General features: G+C 36.4%; 1 non-coding gene across 1 annotated transcript; it reads right to left on the bottom strand.

The window, feature by feature from the left end:
* Positions 1–10,806: 10,806 nt before the first annotated feature.
* LOC123457154 lies at positions 10,807–10,911 on the bottom strand. Its single transcript, XR_006634922.1, has one exon. It is a non-coding gene; the product is annotated as a U6 spliceosomal RNA (small nuclear RNA).
* Between the last annotated feature and the right edge of the window lie 677 nt (positions 10,912–11,588).

Below are 11,588 nucleotides of genomic sequence, written 5' to 3'. Positions count from 1 at the left end.
TGCTAATTATTTTAAACAATGTGTTGCTTGGACAGATCTTGGTCATTTCCCCCAGTTGCCTATGTAGCGCCTTCTGGCACTAGACACGCTGACTGTCTGGGGACTGACTCTCTCCTGGCTTCCAGCCATGTCGTTCCATTTTACGCATCAGCTGTGTATGGAGTCTTCAGCAATAGGGTCTTACCCGTGGCCTTTGGTGGGTCATCAAGTACTCTGACAGAAGTCTGTCATTGTTTTGGGAAACTTTGTAGGTTTCTCTGATCAAAAGCTCATTATGGATGGTAGCCCCAAGCTGGAAGTGGGGGTTACAGGTCAGTGGCCACTAATAAATTGAGGAAAAAGATAACTAATATACAGCAGTTAGAGAGGAGAGAGATAGAGGTGAGAGGGAGAGAGGGAGGGAGGGAAGATGTAGAAGGTATAGGTTAGTCTTGATCCTACACTCTCCAGTGTCCTGTGGTTCAGGTGTTTCCTGTAAGGGTCTAGAGAAGGTTCAGCCATTTGGTCTGTCTTTTAGGAAGTAAAACTTTATGGTACCATTGCCATTTGGATCCAGATTACAGTTTTCCACCCATCAATGCCCTCCCCTCCCTCCCATCCATCCTATTGTCGAGTCCATGAGGTGCTTGCTGGGTAAGTAAGGTATCTTGGGTAGATTCAGGTTAGGTGTTGTAGATGAGTGAGACTAAGTGTCTATTTTTTTTCTGTGATTGGGTAAGTTCGCTGAGAATGATCTGTTCCAGGTTCAACCATTTTTTCTCAAATTTCTTTATGTTGTTTTTTCTTACTGCTGTATAGAATTCCATTGTGTAGATATACCACATCTTTGTTATCCATTCTTCTAATGTTGGACATCTGGGTTGATTCCAGCTTTTAGCTATTACGAATTGAGGCGCTACAAACATGGTTGAGCAAATCTCTCTGGCCTTTGGTTTGAAGGTTTTAGCGTACATATCAGGAAAAGGAATAACTGGGTCTGTTGGTATTTCTATAGTCAGCTTTTTCAGGAGTCTCCATATTGCTTTCCAAAGTGGTTGTACCATCCTGCATTCCCACCAACAGTGAATGAGTGTCCCTGCTTCTCCACATCCTCGCCAGCATTTATTTTCATTTGACTTTTTGATGTTGGCTATCCGTACTGGGGTAAGGTGGGATCTCATAGTTGTTTCAATTTGCATTTATCTGATGATTAGGGATGATGAACATTTTCTTAAGTGTGTGTTTACCATCTGTATCTCTTCCTATTTGAATTGCCTGTTCAACTTATCACCCCATTTTGTGAGTGGAGTGTTTGTCTTCTTATTGTTTAGATTTTTGAGTTCTTTGTAAATTCCAGACATAAGGCCTCTATCAGTTGGATAACCTGCAAATATTTTCTCCCATTCTGTGGGTATTCTATTGGCTCTGCTTATTATATGCTTGTCTGTAAAGAACCTCTTCAACTTCATATGATCCCAATGGTTGAGTGACTGTTTAAGAACTTGAGCCACTGGGGTTTTGTTCAGGAAGTCTTTTTCCATTCCTATATCGTGGAAAGTACTCCCTAAATTTTCTTCCAGTAGTTTTCGAGTTTCTGGTCTTATGTTGAGGTCTTGGATCCATTTGGATTTGAGTGTAGTGCATGGTGAAATGTGTGGATCAACTTTTAGTTTCCTGCATGTGGTTATCCAGTTTCTCCAGCATCATTTGTTGAAGATGCTTTTTTTTTTTCCAGTCTATATTATTTGGGCCTTTGTCGAATATCAAGTAGCTATAGTTGCTTGACCCATAATCCAGGTTCTCAAGTTTATTCCATTGGTCTATACTCCTGTTTTTATGCCAGTACCATGCTGTTTTTATTACTATGGCTTTGTAATATAGCTTTACATCAGGTATGGTAATGCCACCAGAGGTATTTCTTTTGCTGAGGATATCTTTGGATATGCGAGGCCTTCTGCCTTTCCATATGAAATTTGAGATCATTTTTTCTATCTCTGTGAAGAACACTGTAGGGATTTTAATTGGAATTGCATTAAATCTATATATTGCCTTTGGTATGATTGTCATCTTCACAATGTTAATTCTGCCTATCCAGGAGCATGGGAGGTCTTTCCATCGATTCAAGGCCTCCTCAATTTCTTTTTTGAGAGTTTTTGTATTTTAGTTGTATAGATCTTTTACTTCTTGGTTAATGTTTTTCCAAGGGTTTTTTGTTTTGTTTTGTTTTGTTTTTTGCTATTGAAAATGGGACTATGTCCTTCATTTCTTAATCTGTGTCTTTGTCATTTGCATACAGAAATGCTACCGATTTTTGTGCATTGATTTTGTGTCCTGCTACTTTGCTATAGAAGTTAATCACCTTCAGGAGTTTTGGGATGGAGTTTCTCGGGTCTCTTACATATACAATCATGTCATCAGTGAATAGCGCTAACTTAACTTCTTCCCTTCCAAATTGTATCCCTTTTATTTCCTTCTCCTGCCTTATTGCTTGGGCTAGGACTTCCAGAACGATATTGAAAAGCAGAGGTGAGAGAGGACATCCCTGTCTTGTTCCTGATCTCAATGGGAATTCCTCCAGTCTCTCTCCATTAAGTATTATTTGGTCCTTCAGAGCTTTGTATATTGCCTATATTATATTAAGATACGTACCAACCATGCCGATTCTCTCCAATGTTTTGATCATGAAGTGATGTTGTATCTTGTCAAAGGCCTCTTCTGCATCTATTGAAATGATCATGTGATTTTTATGTTTAAGCTTGTTTATGTGGTGTATTACATTGACAAATTTTCGTATGTTGAACCACCCTTGTGTTCTCGGGATAAATCCCACTTGGTCAAGGTGGATAATGCTTTTGATGTGTTGTTGGATTCGGTTTGCGAATATTTTGTTGAGGATCTTTGCGTCTATATTCATTAGGGATATAGGCCGATAGTTTTCTTTTCTTGGGGCATCTCTGCCTGGTTTGGGGATTAGGTTGATACGTGCTTCATAGAAGGAGTTGGGTAGCTTTCCCTGTTCTTCAATTGTGTGGCACAGTTTTAGGAAGATTGGTTTGAGTTCTTCCATGAAGGTATGATAAAATTCGGCTGGGAATCCATCTGGTCCTGGACTCTTCATTTTTGGGAGGTTTTTTTTATTACTTTTTCAATTTCCATGAGTGTGATGGGTTCATTCAGGTGGTTGATCTGCTCTGAGTTTAGCTTTGGTAGATGATATGCATGCAGGAATTTATCCATCTCCTCCACATTTTCCAGTTTTGTGGAGTAGAGGTTTTTGAAATAAGTCCTGATGATTCTGCCAATTTCACTCATGTCTGTTGTGATCTCTCCATTTTCATTTTGAATTTTGTTAATTTGGAGTCTCTCCTTTTTTTGCTTGATGAAATTGGCCAAAGGTTTGTCAATCTTGTTTAATTTTTCAAAGAACTAGTTCTTTGTTTGTCAATTGCCTTGTTTCCTTGCTTTCCAATTCATTAATTTCTGCTCTGATTTTAATTATTTCTTTCCTTCTGGAGCTCTTTGGGTTGGATTTTTCTTGTTTTTCCAATGCCTTTAGGTGGATGGTTAGGCTATTGATTTGGGATCTTTCTGTCTTTTTTATGAAGGCATTGAGTGCTATGAATTTTCCCGAGGACTGTCTTCATTGTGTCCCATAAGTTTTGGTATGATGTGTTCTCATTCTCATTCAATTCCCGGAATTTTGCAATTTCATTTTTTATTTCATCTTCTATCCATTTATTGTTTATGAGTGTGCTATTCAGTTTCCAGTTGCTGTTGGGGTTATTGTTGTTTTTTTTGTTGTTGATTTCTAGGTATACAGCATTATGATCTGATATCATGCAGGGAATTATGTCGATTTTCCTAAATATGTGGAGGCTATCTTTGTGACCCAGTATATGGTCTATTTTACAGAATGTTCCATGGACTGCTGAGAAGAATATGTAGTCTGTGGATTTGGGATGGAATTTTGTAGATGTCTGTTAGGTCTAAGTGCTCTATGGTTTTGTTGAGCTCTCTTAATTTCCTGTTGAGCTTCTGTTTGTATGATCTATTACTGATAATGGTGTGTTAAAGTCCCCAGCTATGATGGTGTTGGAGGTTATTTCTGTTTTATTGTCAAGTAGGTTTTGTTTTATGAACTGTGGTGCCCCTTGTTTGGTGCATACAGATTTATGATTGTAATATCCTCTTGATGGATTGTTCCCTTTATAAGTAGGAAGTAGCCTTCTTTGTCTTTTTTGATTGTTTTTGGTTTGAAGTCAATTTTATCTGATATTAATATAGCTACACCTGCTTGTTTCTTATTCCCATTTGCTTGGAATGTTGTTTTCCACCCTTTTACCCTGAGGAGGTTTCTGTGTTTTTTGGTAAGGTGGGTTTCTTGAAGGCAGAAGATTGAGGGGTCTAATTTTTTGATCCACCCTGTTAGCTTGTGTCTCTTGATGGGTGAATAAGGCTATTAATATTTAGGGTGATGACTGTGAGTGTTGATTTGATCCCTGCCATGTTGTGGTGGTAGAGGTGTGTTGGCATTTCCATGGAATTTGAAATTTTTTCTGTCTACTCTGGGTTTGGTTGCTGTGATCTGCTTCTTGTAGGCATTTGTGTTTGCTTATTTGTTTCTTCTCTGTGGAGAATTTCCTGGAGTACTTTCTGTAGGTTTGGTTTTGTGTTCATATAATTGTAAAGCTGAGTTTTGTCATGGAAAGTTTTCCTTTCACCATCTATTATAAGGGAGACTTTTGCTGGGTAGAGTAGTTTCTGTTGGAAGCCATAGTTTCTTAATGTTTGGAGAGTTTCATTCCAGGCCCTTCTCACTTTCAGGGTTTCCATTGAGAAGTCTGAAGTAATTCTGATGGGGTTTCCTTTGAAAGTGGTGTGCTGTTTTTCCCTAGCTGCTTTTAGGATTTATTCCTTGGTTTCGATGTTTAATGTCTTAATGATAATATGTCTTGGGGAGTTTCTCCTTTGGTCTAGTCGGTTAGGTGTTCTGTTTGCTTCTTGTATCCTGATGGGCCTTTCTTTTAAGAGACGGGGGAAGTTTTCTTCAATTATTGTGTTAAGTAAGTTCTCCATGCCTTTTGTCTGGGAAATTCTTCTCCTGGTATTCCAATGATTCCTATATTAGGATGTTTAAGTGTATCCCACAATTTTCTCATGTTCTGTTCACAGGAACTTTGCACATTTTCAATGAAGAGAATGTATGCAGTTGCTGGTTGAGGCTAAATGAATCTAACTCTGAGACTGAAGCAATGGCTTAGCACTTGAGATGTTTGCCTGTAAAGCCTAAGAAAATGTTTGATTCTTCAAGGTCCCACATAAGCCAGACACACAAGGTGATGCATGTGCTCATACCCACAAAGGGGCACATGTCATACTGTAGCTAATTACCTTGGCTAAGACCCTGGTGTGCCAATTTTTTCTCTCTCTCTCTCTCTCCCTCTTTCTGTCTCTCTGTACATCTGTCTCTCTTGCTTGCTGTCTCTTATACAAAGGCCAGTCTGTTGAGCTTGCATAAAAAAAGAAAGAAAGAGAGACAAATATTTAATTCTCAGCGGGAATATTTCTACACTTGTATATCTGAAATTACAAAGTCTATTTGTCAAAGAGGGCACTTTGTACACTTGCTTTTGAAGATTTTTGTTAAGGCAATTAAGTGCATCAGGTACCTCCAACACTTACTGTTCAGACACTACTAAATCCATTTCTAAATGAATGGCAATCATTTACTTGCTCTTCAAATCTACTAAGGCTATTTTTGACTGAATCAAAAACTCCACTTACTACTCCGAGTCAGCTAAAGTATTCAAGGAGTTTTACTATGTATTCATTTATGTTCATCAAAGTTATTGACATACAAATGTCTTTTGTCATAGTTCTTATTGCTTATGATTGTGTCATAATAATGGTGAACTTGTTTATTTAAAGGTTAGTACACAGTTTATATCTTTTTGATGTTTTAGAGTGAATTATGAAAATACGTTCTTTTTTTAGGGAGGGATAGAATAGGCAGAAAGAGTGTCTGAGAAGGAGGGAATGGATGAATGAGTGTCCCAGGGATTTCAGTCTTTGTGAACAAACTTTAGGTACTTGCACCCCTTCCTGGCACATGAATAATGTTTTGTGCTTGCGTTACTCAGCATCTGGTGTCATAAGATCTGGATATTCAAACATGTGTACCTAGGCTTTGCAAGGAAGCATCTTAACCACTAAGTCATCTCTCTAGACCAAAATTATGTTCTTTTGAAATAATTTTCTATGTTTCAGCAGTGAAGAAAACTTTTTCTGATTTTTGTTTCAAAAAGGATTTTCTTTAGCTAGTTCAATCTGTTAACTTTAAAAAAGTCTCTACAGTTTCCTCATTCTTATCCTTAATAAGCTATTTTAAGACATTTGCATTTATTGATAGTGTTCATTAAATCATTTTTCTTATAAGACTAACAGTTTGGTAAGTGGCTTTTTATATTAATAAAGATCTCATGTTTTCATGATGTTTATCACAATGAACTTCTTATTATATCATTTATTTGTGTGTCCTTATTTTCATAGTTAGACATTCCTTTGTTTTGAACATGTTATAAGAGAATAAAGTTTGGCTTAACATTTAGGACCATTTGTTAATTTCTACACTGATCTATATGTCTGTCTAACTACTGTATTTGTGTCCATTGCCAGCTTTTTCAGAAGCATTGGCCAGGAGAGCTAGGGAAGCTTGTTAAATGGAACTTTTATTTGTGTGTCCTGTTGTGTGGGTTGGCATACATGCACTGTTTCCTCGTGTATATAAATGCAATAGAGCAAACTAGTGGTGTTTTCAGCAGCAATATAGGGTTTTGTTTTCTTTTAGTGACAGTGAATTATACAATTAGATAGACAGGCTGTCTATTGAGCCCAGGAATTTCTCCTTTGTCAGCACCCTAGCAGTGGGAAAACTGGGATGTGTGGAGCCACATGGTTTTAACACACATGCATACAGTTACATTTTCTTTCTTTGCTGCCCATGAACAATATGGAATCTAATGGGTTTCTACACTTTTAAGAATGTTAATTTCAGGTTGGAGCAATGGCTTAGTGATTAAGAAATTGTCTGTGCACAGTGAGGGCCAAGCAGGAGAGGCATAGTCCTTGTATAAAATAGGAGCCAGCAACACTCTTGTATTTATCTGTTCTCTTTTTAGTCAGTTACTTCAAAAAAAAAAGACAAAAAAAACCCACAAACCAAAAAAGCTGTACATTTTAACATAAAATAAATTATGATGAGCCATTTAAAAAAGAAAAAAGAAATTGTCTGTGCAGGCTACGGACCCCGGTTCGAGGCTCAATTCACGAGGACCCACATTGGCCAGGTGTATGAGGGGACTCACACATCTGGGGTTAGTTTGCAGTGGCTGGGGGCCCTGGCGTGACCATTCTCTCTCTCTCTCTCCCTCTTTCTCTCTCTGTCTGTCACTCTCAGATTAATAAATAAAAATAGTTTTTTAAAAAAGAATGTTTATTTGGTCGATAAACACTTCATTTAAAAAAATATATCCTGGGCCTAATTTTTGTTTGGCAAATTTTTATTTTGGGTATAAAATAGCAGTTTTCATAAATCAACTTTAAAAAGTTTTTAACTTTATTGTTCATTGTGCCTTAAGATTTTTACTGAATGTGATTTTAATCTTTAAAAAATTCTGAATAATCATGATATGTGAAGAAACCAATGTAGATGTCTACATACTTAATTTTATGATGGGTGGGAAGATATTGGCCACTTCTGTTTACATCTCAAGAATGTTTTCCATTCTGCTTTTGAAAATCAATTAAATACATGTGAAATATGAAGTAAGAAATCAACCCTCCTTGGTGAGTTCTTTAGTTTTGTTTTTGTTTGGTTTTTGGAGGTAATGACTACCTCTAGCCCAAGCTGACCTGGAATTCACTATGTAGTTAATACTGGCCTTGAACTCATGATGATCTCCTGTCTCTACCTCCCAAGTGCTGGGATTGGAGACATGCAAACCACATCCAGCTTTGAGGGTTTTGTTTGTTTGTTTTTTGAGGTAGGGTCTCCCTTTGGCCCAGTCTAACCTGGAATTCAGGGTGGCCTTGAAGTCATGGCAATCATCCTACCTCTGCCTTCTCAAGTGCCCCACCACACATGGCAGAGTTATCTTTTTTGAATGCAGCAACATGCTAAGTATTAACCTCTTTGTCATATAATCCACACACTTCCTTATTTTCAGAGAAAAATGTGACAAAACACAGATAATACTCTTTATTCAAAAATTGACATGTTTTTCTACTTCAAAACTGAGTTGATTTTATCACCTACTTTTCCACCTACAAATATGACATTTCCAAAACAAAAAGCAAAGAAAAATATATTCAAATTGTGACAAAGACTCTAAGGTGGGGCCTGTTCATCTAAGTTGCAAAACTAGATTTCTTTATTCAGAACACATTGACAGGTACATGAAACCAAGCCATTTAATCACAGAGAGGGTAGTAACACTAAAGATAAACACACACACACACACATATTCAAAGCAATGGGAAGTACATGTACAGGTCAGAATGGGTGAAAGATCAGAAATACTCATAAAGATGAGAGTACAATCAGGAATAAAATATGATTAAAAGTCTGTTGTTTTTTATTCTGGTTCCAGACAACCAGTTGCTGCAGAAGCACCATGAATCTTCTTATAACCTGCAGAATTATAAGTGATCACTATTTACATGCATGTGAGGTGATATTGTAAACATCATCAGTGCCAGGGTATAAGGAAATCATATGGATGTTGTTTGAAAGGGGTGGGAATGAATGAATGAATAAATTCTCACAAATAACAACTCAAATAAATGGACACTGATTTATGGATATCAAGTATATTTATACTGGTATATTTTACAGTATCTACTACTTCAGATGACTTTTCTTGTCATGATAGAAGTGTGAGATCCCATGTATATAGTGATGTCCCAAACTCACACTAATTAGATGCACATCCAGGCCACACATGGCAATAATGAGTCTCATTGAGATATTGTAGATATGCTGTCCGTGTGATTTCAGCATTCCCAAAAGAATTCAAATGCTTAACAATCATATTTCAGATTTCATTTTCTTACTAAATTTATTAATTTTTGCTTCAGTTAAAGAAACTCAGTATTTACCCTGGACTAATTTAATATTATGGGAATTTAAAATATTGCATTAATACATTCTTTGTTTCATGCTTTTGTATGGATAATTTTTGTTTTACTGATTCGAATTGACTTCACATGGTATTTAAGTTGAACATTTCAAGAGTAATGAGGGCCATGTTCCTACTTACAGAGTCAATATCTCCATTTAGGACAGGTGTCTGTAAAATACAACAACAAGAGGATAAAGTGATACTGCATTCACCTAATAACCAAGATATCTTTAATCACCACTATTTTGAATGAGAAATGGCTTTCAGAAGATGACAGAGATTTCTTTAAACATTAATCTTTGTGTTCCCTAGCTGGCACAAGAGTGATTCACCTGTCTTGGTGACATCCAGGATATTTTCACTTGGAATTTTCTTCTCACTCAGCTTGACATACTCTTCCTGTGTCTCTTCACTTATAATGTGGCATTTTGCTGTATTTCATAAGATAGAAGTCAAAATGCATGGTCTTTAGCGACATTTCTGAATACAAAACCTATCCTAATTTGTAAAAAATAAATAAATAAATTGATCAAGGTTTATTTTCCACTAGTACATCACATCCCACCTTCTGTTCATTACCCCCTTCATGTTGGTAATGCAACCCAGCAAGGGCAATTTAATGGGAGATTGATTCATACATTCAGGATTATCTCATTTTTCTACATTTTGGAAAAGTAACACAAAAGTAATTTCTTCTCTCCCATATATGTACTTCAAAAGGAAGGGAATTCTGTAATGTACAATTGGAATTTTGTGATGAATAGATCTGAGCATATCTATTTTATCTCAATATATGATGTAGAATCTACTCTCTTCACTTTCTCTATGAAAAAAAATGGCAGAGGAAATCACCAAAAGTGCACACATGAATCCTACTATACTTTTTTTTGTATATGTTTTACAGACAATTCCTGTGCCTATACACAGTACCCTGATATTGCCATCCTCCCATCACCCTTTCTCTCCCTCCTCTCATATCTCCTTGTTCCCTGAACCACTAATTCTTTACAAGTCATTTCTATTTATTGTTATATCCTTATTTTCCCTCTTTTTCTCTATTATCATCAACAACAAACAAAAAGTATCAACAAAAAGCGAGAATTACCTATTTTCATAAAGTTATGGCACGGTTTTAAGACACATGTGAACATGTTCCTATAGCAGGTTAAATTGTGGGAAAAAAAATACATGTATACTCATTCCCAAAATACAAAACGTCATATTTTCTCCAACACAGAATCAAATTGAATACTTACACAAAACTAGAAACACATCTCATTTTCCCTTTCATTATAATAATAGTTAAGTTTTAATATCATAGAATTCATCGAGACAAAATCCACTGAGAAGTACACCACCTTTGGTACTGAGAAGAAATATGTTTTCAAGATTAGACAATACCTTTTCTTCTACTTATTTGAGTTGCCCAAGTATTCTTTATTTAAATTATGGAACACTTGGGTTGGAAAGATGGCTTAGTGGTTAAGATATTTGCCTATAAAGCCAAAGGAACCTGCTTCAATTCCCCAGGACATAAATAAGCCAGATGTATGAGCTGGCAAATATGTCTCTAGTTTGTTTGCAGTGATGGAGGCCCTACGATGCCAATTATCTCTTTCTTTCTGTCTCAAATAAATAAATAAATAAATAAAATGTGGAGCACTTCAAGAATTTGTTGGCCATCCCTAAGCGGGGGCCATGTTACTCTAATCTGTATCATTCCAACTCTAGTAAATGTACTACTGAAGTGAACAGTATCTTGTTTTTGTCATACTATTTTCAACTACTTCATCCCAAACCAAAACATTGTCTCTAATTCAGCAAACCCCAGATATTCTACATACAAAAATATCAAACTGAATAATTATACTCATTTATTACTGGTATGATGTTAAGTCCCAGTTATTCTTTGCAGGGATAGGAGCCTAAAGTTGGCTGCATTACATTCAACTTAAGGTTATTTAATAAGTAGCTTCTGGGATGAGGAGACTGCTTAGCATTTAAGGATCTTTCCTTTAATACCTGTGTACCCAGATTCTATTCCCTAGTACCTACAAAAGACAAATGCACAAGGTGGGGCATGCTTCTGGAATTTGTTTGTACTGGCTAGAGTATTGGAGTGCCCATATTCTCTCTTCCTCTTGTTCTCAAATAAATTTTTAAAAATAGACGTTTTAATGGCTGGGTTCATAAGAATTGCAGTGATATAAATAAAAGTTGGGATGGAGTTACCGGAATATCTTTGCTGCATTTGTCAGTTAGTAATTGTGTGAGTAGATCATGTGCTTCAATATTAATGTTTTATAATTTTAATTTGCACATGAAGATTTGATGACAACATAGGAGACATGTTCAGAAAATGCAAATATTTGGTTTCTTTGTCTGAAAAAAAAACTTACATTCATCCTAACTTGGAAAATATGGCTTTAT

Source organism: Jaculus jaculus (assembly GCF_020740685.1).
Source record: "Jaculus jaculus isolate mJacJac1 chromosome Y unlocalized genomic scaffold, mJacJac1.mat.Y.cur SUPER_Y_unloc_1, whole genome shotgun sequence".
In the NCBI taxonomy this organism is placed as follows: Eukaryota; Metazoa; Chordata; class Mammalia; order Rodentia; family Dipodidae; genus Jaculus; species Jaculus jaculus.
This window is presented reverse-complemented; position numbering and strand designations above follow the sequence as displayed.